Source organism: Opisthorchis viverrini, assembly GCF_000715545.1.
Source record: "Opisthorchis viverrini unplaced genomic scaffold opera_v5_35, whole genome shotgun sequence".
Lineage (NCBI taxonomy): Eukaryota > Metazoa > Platyhelminthes > Trematoda > Opisthorchiida > Opisthorchiidae > Opisthorchis > Opisthorchis viverrini.
Genome location: NW_008751691.1, coordinates 9,750 through 19,137, shown reverse-complemented (window position 1 = coordinate 19,137; position 9,388 = coordinate 9,750).

Sequence of the window (9,388 nt, the reverse complement as noted above, 5' to 3'; positions counted from 1 at the left end):
ACGATGCAATCTGGTGGCTGAACGTGTGGTGACGACAAATATAAGCAGAATGTGAGAATTGACTAGAAACAATCAGTCCGTTGTTAAGACGAAATTTTTAGACAATTAACAGTTCCGTTCTGGTAACAAAGTAGAACATAAGGTTGGCGGAAACCCCGGGGACTGCGCCTACCTGATGAGCCCCAAGAAGTGCGAAACCGGTCGTGGGCTGTCGATAGATTTTCAGCGACCTTATAAGTAGTACACTGCAAAGATTCTAACGGTTTATTGGCAGCGAACACCCTTGGGTATACGAATTCCATTATATACTCTACTTCGATACCGTGACATAAGGTAGACCTTGCTGGACTCGAAAATCAGCAGTTCCGGTTGAAAGATGCTTGAAAGACGTAAACAAGCTGATAGTTTATTGCTGTTGCGGTCAATCAGATGAAACAAGGCCGTGGATTTGTGCAGTTTGGATTCTTTGTTCATTTCCAATTAAGCTCTGATACCCGATAAATAAGGGACAGATCCTGGCCCACACACTCCTCTCAGAAAGTAAAAACGGTGTTTTTTCAAAGTATGTTCATTGTCCTGCCGGGATTATCCCTGAATAACAACTGTTCTCGCTGAGATAAATGATCACTTTTAAAGGCGAAAGCTTCTTGTCGAAGGTTGCCATGGAAAGGAATAAATGGCTTCGATTGTCCGCTACTGGTTGCTGGCGACTGAACGGTAGGGAATGAACAAAACGAAGGTTTCCCGTTGAATTCGTCAACCTTTGGCTCATTGTTATTTACACCGTGCTAACTGACAATCAACACTGTGAGACATGCCACATGTTCCCAAAATTCGTAGGTATATTGTGTAGTGATGGAAATTTCTATTTTATCACGTGACAATAAATGGTTTTGAAAACTCGTGTATGTGGAATTGCTATGCAACAACTTGATATGTTATTCATTAACGCCCAGAAGACCTGGAAGGAACTCGCGTTGGTCGGTGCTTTAGTTCGCCATTTTCTGACCAAAATATGCCGAGAATAAAAGTACACCAAGCTTGTATCAATCTATTACTTTAAGTGCGCTTTCGCTGATAGAAATTTATCAGTCATTTTAATCATGTTTTGTTTTCTGAATGCCTTTGCTATTCCAGATGGAACAGACTTTTTGGATGCTTGCGAATCAGTTCAGGATTGGACGGCAAAACATTTCGGGTAACTTTAGTGCTGCATACTTGTTCATACGATTTTCTTCAATAAAAAGATGCGAGTTTTCGTTGTTCCTCTGAGTGACACGCGACTCCGTTGAGGTTTCATATAAAATGTGCGAGAATACCACGCAATATTACTGGCCAAAGGTTGATCAAAATGAGACCGTTTCTTTGTGAAGTTATCAGTTGTAATTCAAAAGCATTCCGTTTGGGATGACCGTTTCCATGTATATCTCGATGGGAAAACCTCCTTTACTGAGCGCAGCGCCTTAAGGAAAAGACGGCTTCTTCTATTGGTCAAACCAGGTGAAGGGCAGAAACGAGCCAGAAGCGGTCAAACAATGACTTGGCAGCGAAGTGTGAAAGCAATTACCAGCAAACTGAGCTGCGCTGGTCACTGCCGTCTTTCCGGACGGGGACCCGGAGATGGGTCATATCAAGGGTTAGAGACATTGTCAGACATGGCCCAGTCGCGTCCTCAGTGGCGCTCGTGCATCCAATCTATTGCCTTCAATGCATAGCTCCCTTCCCAATCCCTCCACTGGACAGCCCAACTACAGTGCTGTATTTACGCACTAATTTATCAGCTCCTGCCCCCAATGTGCAGCTACCTACCCCACCTCTCCGAATCATCGGTGAACGAAACTGTGGCAGCTACAACCACTGTACGACAAGTACTCGGTTCTTACAGCTGACAATGATGATGATGATGATGATGATGATGATGATGATGATGATGATGATGATGATTGGCCAGACCTCTAAATCTTTGGGAAAAGCTTACCTCGAGGATCTCTTTCTGATACCGCTACTTTTTGTACGACTTCTTTTCGCGAACGTCGAGATTATGTCAAACTAGTCAAAATACTTTGTTTTCTCTTGATAGGGTAAAACTAATCGACCTTCCTAACTAAAGTACTATTTCTAGCGTTGAATCGCACCTTATTCTTATCGTACTGAGATATGAACTCCACGAGTATGAAAAGTGAGGCTGCCGAAGCAAGCCTGGCGCACCATAGTGAAAGTAAAAACTTGCACATTAGGCTGGCGCTTACCCAAGCCTTTCAGGATGAACTGTGGACTTAAATAAGAGGTGAACTGGACACTGGGTTTGGCCTGGTTGTCACCACTATGAAGTTACACTTTGGGGGTATACCGATTTGTTCTGACCTTAGGAACTACTACGCGGCACACTGAAAGGTCCACATGGTGGAAAGAATAACGGTGTTGCTTAAAGTGGAGGCAGCAACCATTCGTTTCGGAAGTGTCAAGGACGTTGCAGGACACCACAAATGAGAAAGTCCGTGAAAGCTCGTGTTGATCACCCGTTCATTTGAAAGCAGTAAGTAGCTGTCTTATAAATAGCATCCGTTTACAATCCGAAGTTGGTTTGAGCCAAACGATCGATGAAATTCTCGGGCTAACCCAACTTGAGACCTTGAAAACAAAACCATATTTAGGTGGACCATCGACGGGTTTTCGTTTGAGCAGATCAAGAAAAAAATACCATGATATCTTGAATAACGACCCATATTTACTGTGACACAAATTTGGCGTCGCGTGCTCAGTTGAAAAATAAACATCGTCACGAAAATCATGTGGGTAGCCTAAGTCCCTCGGATGCGTTCGGCCGCGATAATGTGACGCAAAGTTTTATACAGGAGTCTGCCCCTCCTCTGTCACATTAGTTTCTGTCGAGTTCCAGATACTTAATCTGCGCACTGTTTTTTGTATCCACATCATTTTTTGTTTGAACAACCCTCCCTTCATCAAGGCGCAATATTCTGGTGAGTGGACACCAAAGAGGAAGAGTACGAGACTCGAGCTTCGCTCTTAATAGATATCATCAACAGTACGTATTCCTGACCATGTCGATGTTTGAACTCCGCTTATGTGACATGCCAGGCGAGGGTGGTCACAGTTGAGCGACGTGATTGGCTCACCTGTCGCCTTGACCAGTGACCCGGTTTTATCGATCGATTAACCGGCCTGTCGAGTCCTCCCAGTCATATAGTACTACTGATGACTAAACCCGCTGAATAACTTCTTAATTAATTCTAGGTGGCTGAGGGGTTCGTAGCAGTGAAACCGAAAAACCACCAGGCATAGATGAGTGCAAACACAATAGATACGGTATCGCGATTACTAACCATACAAGGCCGCCTGAAGTGACACACTTACTGTTCGAGAAATTTACAAGAGAACTACGAGGACAAAAAGTATTAGAGATTCTAACTTGGTTGACTGAAGGCAATGTAAGTAAGGTCTATTTCGGCATAAAGTGAAGTGAAGACTTCATTAGCAGCGTGCAGTCCAAGGGCCTACTTGCACACGGTCCGTCGTTGCTAGACGTCAGGTAGTTGTTCACGTACCTACGTTATATTGATTGGTGAACGCGTTTTATACAAAAATATACACCATGGTTCGTTGCCTTGGCTGAAATTGGACAAAGACGATTCATTACTGGGGCACTGCGTAAACCAACACTGTTATGTGGCCCGTCTTTTTCAGAAAGTACACAATTCATTCTTTGAGGCCACATTGAGCACTGCACACACGGACGCACAAATCATTTGGGGGTGTAGAATTCTGTTTGTTCTATTGTATGACAGTTGTTCCCCCCTTGGAAGGAAAGTCAATCACTATGGTCTTTAGAGTTGATTATTTGGGAAGATGTCGATATCGTTGAATGCTAAAACTGCATCCTGAACCTGTCTTCTTGGTACGGACATAAGAACAAACAACTGACAGATGGTGATATGAAGAGATTTAGTAATATTTAAGAGAGATTTTATCCTGTCAATGAAGCCTGTCAATGCTGAAAAGCCGAGAAGCATTGTACAGCTGTTCCATTTCTTGACATTACCGCGAACCAGTAAACCGTTCAGAGCAAGGATAGTTTCGCGAGATGTGTGAAACCTCCTTCTGAGCGGTCATCACTCGAATAGCCAATCAATAAGTAATCACGTGATGCGGCTCCTTCGATTGAAGGGTGAGTGGTGCTATGTCCTGTCTAAGTGAGAGCTAATCACATTGCTCATCAGCCACTCGTGACCAAGCGGTTAAGTGTGCAAACTGCTGGCCGGAAGGTCACCGGTTTGAAACTCTCTACGTTTCGTGAGTTGTGCACAAGGATGTACAGTACTTTAAGGTTCTTATCGGCTTTTCGGCATAGGTTGGTATCACTGACAGGATGAAACCTCACTCGAAACAACTAATCGTGTCGGCCCTGTTCATATGGTCTTGAAGACGCATAAGTTGAGTATACATCCTGAATGTGGACAACCCGACTTCCATTGTTTTGCTTATCGGTGGCATACGTTTACTGGAAATAACCAAGTGATTAGTGACCGCTAGGCACTAGCGAGTTGTAAGGGCCCCTACGGTCCAAGAATATGAATTAGAACAGAGTTCTGTACACAGTGGAATGAGAGCATCGATCTAGTGGAAACTGATTAGACGATCGTCATTTTATACCTTCGAACCTTTGGGAAACTATGACAGACGGTCATAAAAAGCACACAGGTTTCAGCAGTGAAAGGTTTTGAACTTTCTGAAGAATATTCGCTCAGTCCAATATGATGATATTGTTCACCTTAAAAGTAGATTTTCGACATCATAGAGCACAGACTGTTGGTGGCTGTTTAGTAGCCTTCTCGACGACACGATAGGGTTTCAGACGCCTGAATATCCATTGCACAAGACCCTGTTTGGACGACAGATATTCGTGACTCTATATCACTAAAATACTACTCATATACACATCACAGACGGTTGAGCTAGCTGAACCGTCGAAGCAAACGCTGCATTGGAAATGGCCAGATATTTCAGTACCTATAGGACAAAAATCTTCTATAGTTTTCTGCCTCCTTTCAGAAGTGTATGTAACGTAAATTTATAAAGATGCGTTTTGTCCGAAAAAAAAACAGATGATGAATGATCCAAAATATGACACTGGCTCTGTTCAAGGTAAACGCTTAATTGTAGCTATTGGTTTAATAACGGCGACCAAATCGTATCCAGGTGCCTGTTTCTGAAGATGCTTCCAAAGGTAAACGCGAGTCAATGTAGAGCGCTTGTCGACATTTCTTGATTGCTTCGTTGTAGTAAAATGAGCGACAGTATGGATGCCTGTGACATCTAAAATGGAAGAATAGGAGTGTGTTGGACCAGTGCAGAACAAAGCAACATGGTTCTGCTTGAAAATTTTGTGGGTGGGATCAGAACACAGGCTATGGTGAGGCATACAAAAGGACAAAGTCGTAAAAAGGACACCTGATTGAACGTGGCCAAAAAGAGATATCCGAACAATCTGAACCTGAAAGAATATAAAGACCTTATGCTTTTTTAATTCCAAAACTTTTGACCAACACCCGGACTCAAACCCAGGCATTCAAGTATCAAAATGACCTCTAACTTTAGCGCGCCATCGAATGGTACGCGGTAATAGTTCTATTTATGCGCCAATAAAACCAATCTATCAACTCATAGTAGAAAAAAAGATGTTACGAGTGTGTACCTCCATAAACTGGCCATATTTCACGTGACCACACGCCTAGCGTCTCTGCCCAAAACAGGTTTGCAGTATGCGACGGATGTGACAGCCTAACCAAATCGTATAGATAATTTCGTACTCCCTTCTGAACAAGTCAGGAGACATAGTACCCAAGTTCCGCATTTGCCCTGAGCTGATCGTAAAGTAAGCGCGATAGAAAGGTTCAAGTAGAACATAAGGTTGATGGCGAAAACTCGGGAATTGCGCCTACCTGATGAGCCTCAAGAAGGGCGAAACCGATCGTGGGCTGTCGAAGAGTTTTCAGCAAACTTGTAAGTAGTTTCCTTTAGTTAAAGAGATATCTTGTGGAGTCGGAGCAAAATGCAATGCAACGGGAAAACTGGCGAATACTTCTACATTTCATCAGAACGCTTGCGGGTAAACAGCACTCACTTCAGTCCACAAAACAGTAGTGTCTGCTCACTGGTGGTAGACCAACAACCTTGATTTCGTGTACGTCTCATAAACATTGAATGAATGAGCTTGGGCCATGATTTTTCGAAGCGTTCTGTCTGAAGTTTGTCCGGAGAATCGATGTACGAAAGTTCACATACAACATTTCGTTTGTTTTCACTTTGAAACACACTCTGGAATCCACCCACTCTCCATTCGACAATTCTTTCACTTCCAAACATTGGTGCCCCCGTAAACAGACGTTGCTTATCACTTTCCGGAAAATGTGCTACATTCCGTGGATCACTAACCTGAAACCCTGTGGTTTGAGAATCAACATCCAAAAGGAGCGAATGCAGCCCTGTGTGAATTCCATTGTTGGTGTAGAAAAATTTGGGAAGTTTGTCAGCATTCCTGACCAACCATGAAAAAACCAGACCGAGTTGTCTTCCCTTCACTTCGCAGTGCAAATGACCTACGCAGTAAGGATGTTCCCCGTCCAATTCCAACATGCACACATTGTCACCGACCTCAATCAGGGTGTCTGGACAACAGCTGACAAAGACCAGAATCAAAGTGTTAATCTGGATGATGCTGAGCATCCTGTGGTGGTCAGGCGTAACTAAAGAAACTCATCGATGTCGGAAAATATGAAGCGAACTGGCTTCTTGGGTATTCGCAGTTTGGTACACGATATCCTATGCAAATATACTTCACAAGTTTTCCGACCAATCAGCAGCGTTGTCGCACGTGAACCAATCAGCTACGGGTTCACGGGTGCAGATAAATAGGGGAGTGTTCCTATCTAGTCAGGATTATCGCCGGAGCAGAACATCACGTAGGTGATCACGTGACTTGGTCAGCGATGGTTTCGAAAGCTTTGCATTCTGGAAAGACTCCTTGAACGCCTGGTGTTTAATTGCTAACCACCACATCAGCCAACCTACTGCCAGTTAATTGCATGAGACAGAATGTTCAAAAACACGATGTGGTTGGTTTTTCGTTGCGTTAAACAATGAAGGCAATGAGTTATCTTCTCATAGCTCATCTATTGGACACTTGAATTTCTCAATCGCGACTGATAGTTTGGTGATAACCTGGAGATACCTCATGCGGTTCACCACTTCAGAATTGTGGAAGGGTTGTCTAAGTATTCTTCATACTATTGGAAGTACAGCAAGTAAATGCATATGAGGAAGGTCATATTCGTGAAAGCAACCACTGAGTACCCGAAATCTACTGAAACTCCTAGCTCCGCTAGACAACGCCCCCTCAATATGCAGCGCATCACAGCCTCGCACCAAGTCCAGACCGCTTGCGTCAGCATTGGACTAATTTCAGACAGTGTCCCTCTAATAACTAGCTTGAGACCGTCATACTTTGGCAATCGCACACACTAACTCTCTCGCAATCGCTTGTTTGGAATATAGCTGTTGTGTTCCCTTCCCTGAGTCTTTTTTTCCGGCATTAGGCAGTGAAGCGGGTCAGCAGCAGATACCACAGATTGGTGAGTCAGCAGATATAACAATGCAAACGCCACTCAGGAGGGATATTTTGAGTGCAATATCCCATGATGCAATTGTCATCCGTTCCTTTACACTAGTTTAGTCAGAGTCTGGTAAACTCGGAGTCGTTCCCCACAATAGTTGGTTCGTTTGGTATAACCCGAAAGAGAACCTCGTTGGTTATGCATTCACTCCCCTGAATAGTTAACACCATCGAGAAATACACTCATTTGCAAATGGATTTTATTCACGAGAGACTCAACTGAATCTCTCGTTTATGATATTCTACAACTGAATGTGCTGCACACAGAATCAAAGTGTTAATCTGGATGATGCTGAGCATCCTGTGGTGGTCAGGCGTAACTAAAGAAACTCATCGATGTCGGAAAATATGAAGCGAACTGGCTTCTTGGGTATTCGCAGTTTGGTACACGATATCCTATGCAAATATACTTCACAAGTTTTCCGACCAATCAGCAGCGTTGTCGCACGTGAACCAATCAGCTACGGGTTCACGGGTGCAGATAAATAGGGGAGTGTTCCTATCTAGTCAGGATTATCGCCGGAGCAGAACATCACGTAGGTGATCACGTGACTTGGTCAGCGATGGTTTCGAAAGCTTTGCATTCTGGAAAGACTCCTTGAACGCCTGGTGTTTAATTGCTAACCACCACATCAGCCAACCTACTGCCAGTTAATTGCATGAGACAGAATGTTCAAAAACACGATGTGGTTGGTTTTTCGTTGCGTTAAACAATGAAGGCAATGAGTTATCTTCTCATAGCTCATCTATTGGACACTTGAATTTCTCAATCGCGACTGATAGTTTGGTGATAACCTGGAGATACCTCATGCGGTTCACCACTTCAGAATTGTGGAAGGGTTGTCTAAGTATTCTTCATACTATTGGAAGTACACCAAGTAAATGCATATCAGGAAGGTCAGATTCGTGAAAGCAACCACTGAGTACCCGAAATCTACTGAAACTCCTAGCTCCGCTAGACAACGCCCCCTCAATATGCAGCGCATCACAGCCTCGCACCAAGTCCAGACCGCTTGCGTCAGCATTGGACTAATTTCAGACAGTGTCCCTCTAATAACTAGCTTGAGACCGTCATACTTTGGCAATCGCACACACTAACTCTCTCGCAATCGCTTGTTTGGAATATAGCTGTTGTGTTCCCTTCCCTGAGTCTTTTTTTCCGGCATTAGGCAGTGAAGCGGGTCAGCAGCAGATACCACAGATTGGTGAGTCAGCAGATATAACAATGCAAACGCCACTCAGGAGGGATATTTTGAGTGCAATATCCCATGATGCAATTGTCATCCGTTCCTTTACACTAGTTTAGTCAGAGTCTGGTAAACTCGGAGTCGTTCCCCACAATAGTTGGTTCGTTTGGTATAACCCGAAAGAGAACCTCGTTGGTTATGCATTCACTCCCCTGAATAGTTAACACCATCGAGAAATACACTCATTTGCAAATGGATTTTATTCACGAGAGACTCAACTGAATCTCTCGTTTATGATATTCTACAACTGAATGTGCTGCACACAAGCCAACACATGATTCAGTTGGCACGATATTCGAGATATCGCAGTATACTTTCATGAGGGAAACTACTCACAACGTTGCTGAAAACTCTTGGACAGCCCACGACCGTTTCGCCCTTCTTGGGGCTCATCAGGTGGGCACAGTCCCTGAGTTTCTACCATCAACCTTATGTTCCACTTGAACCCAAG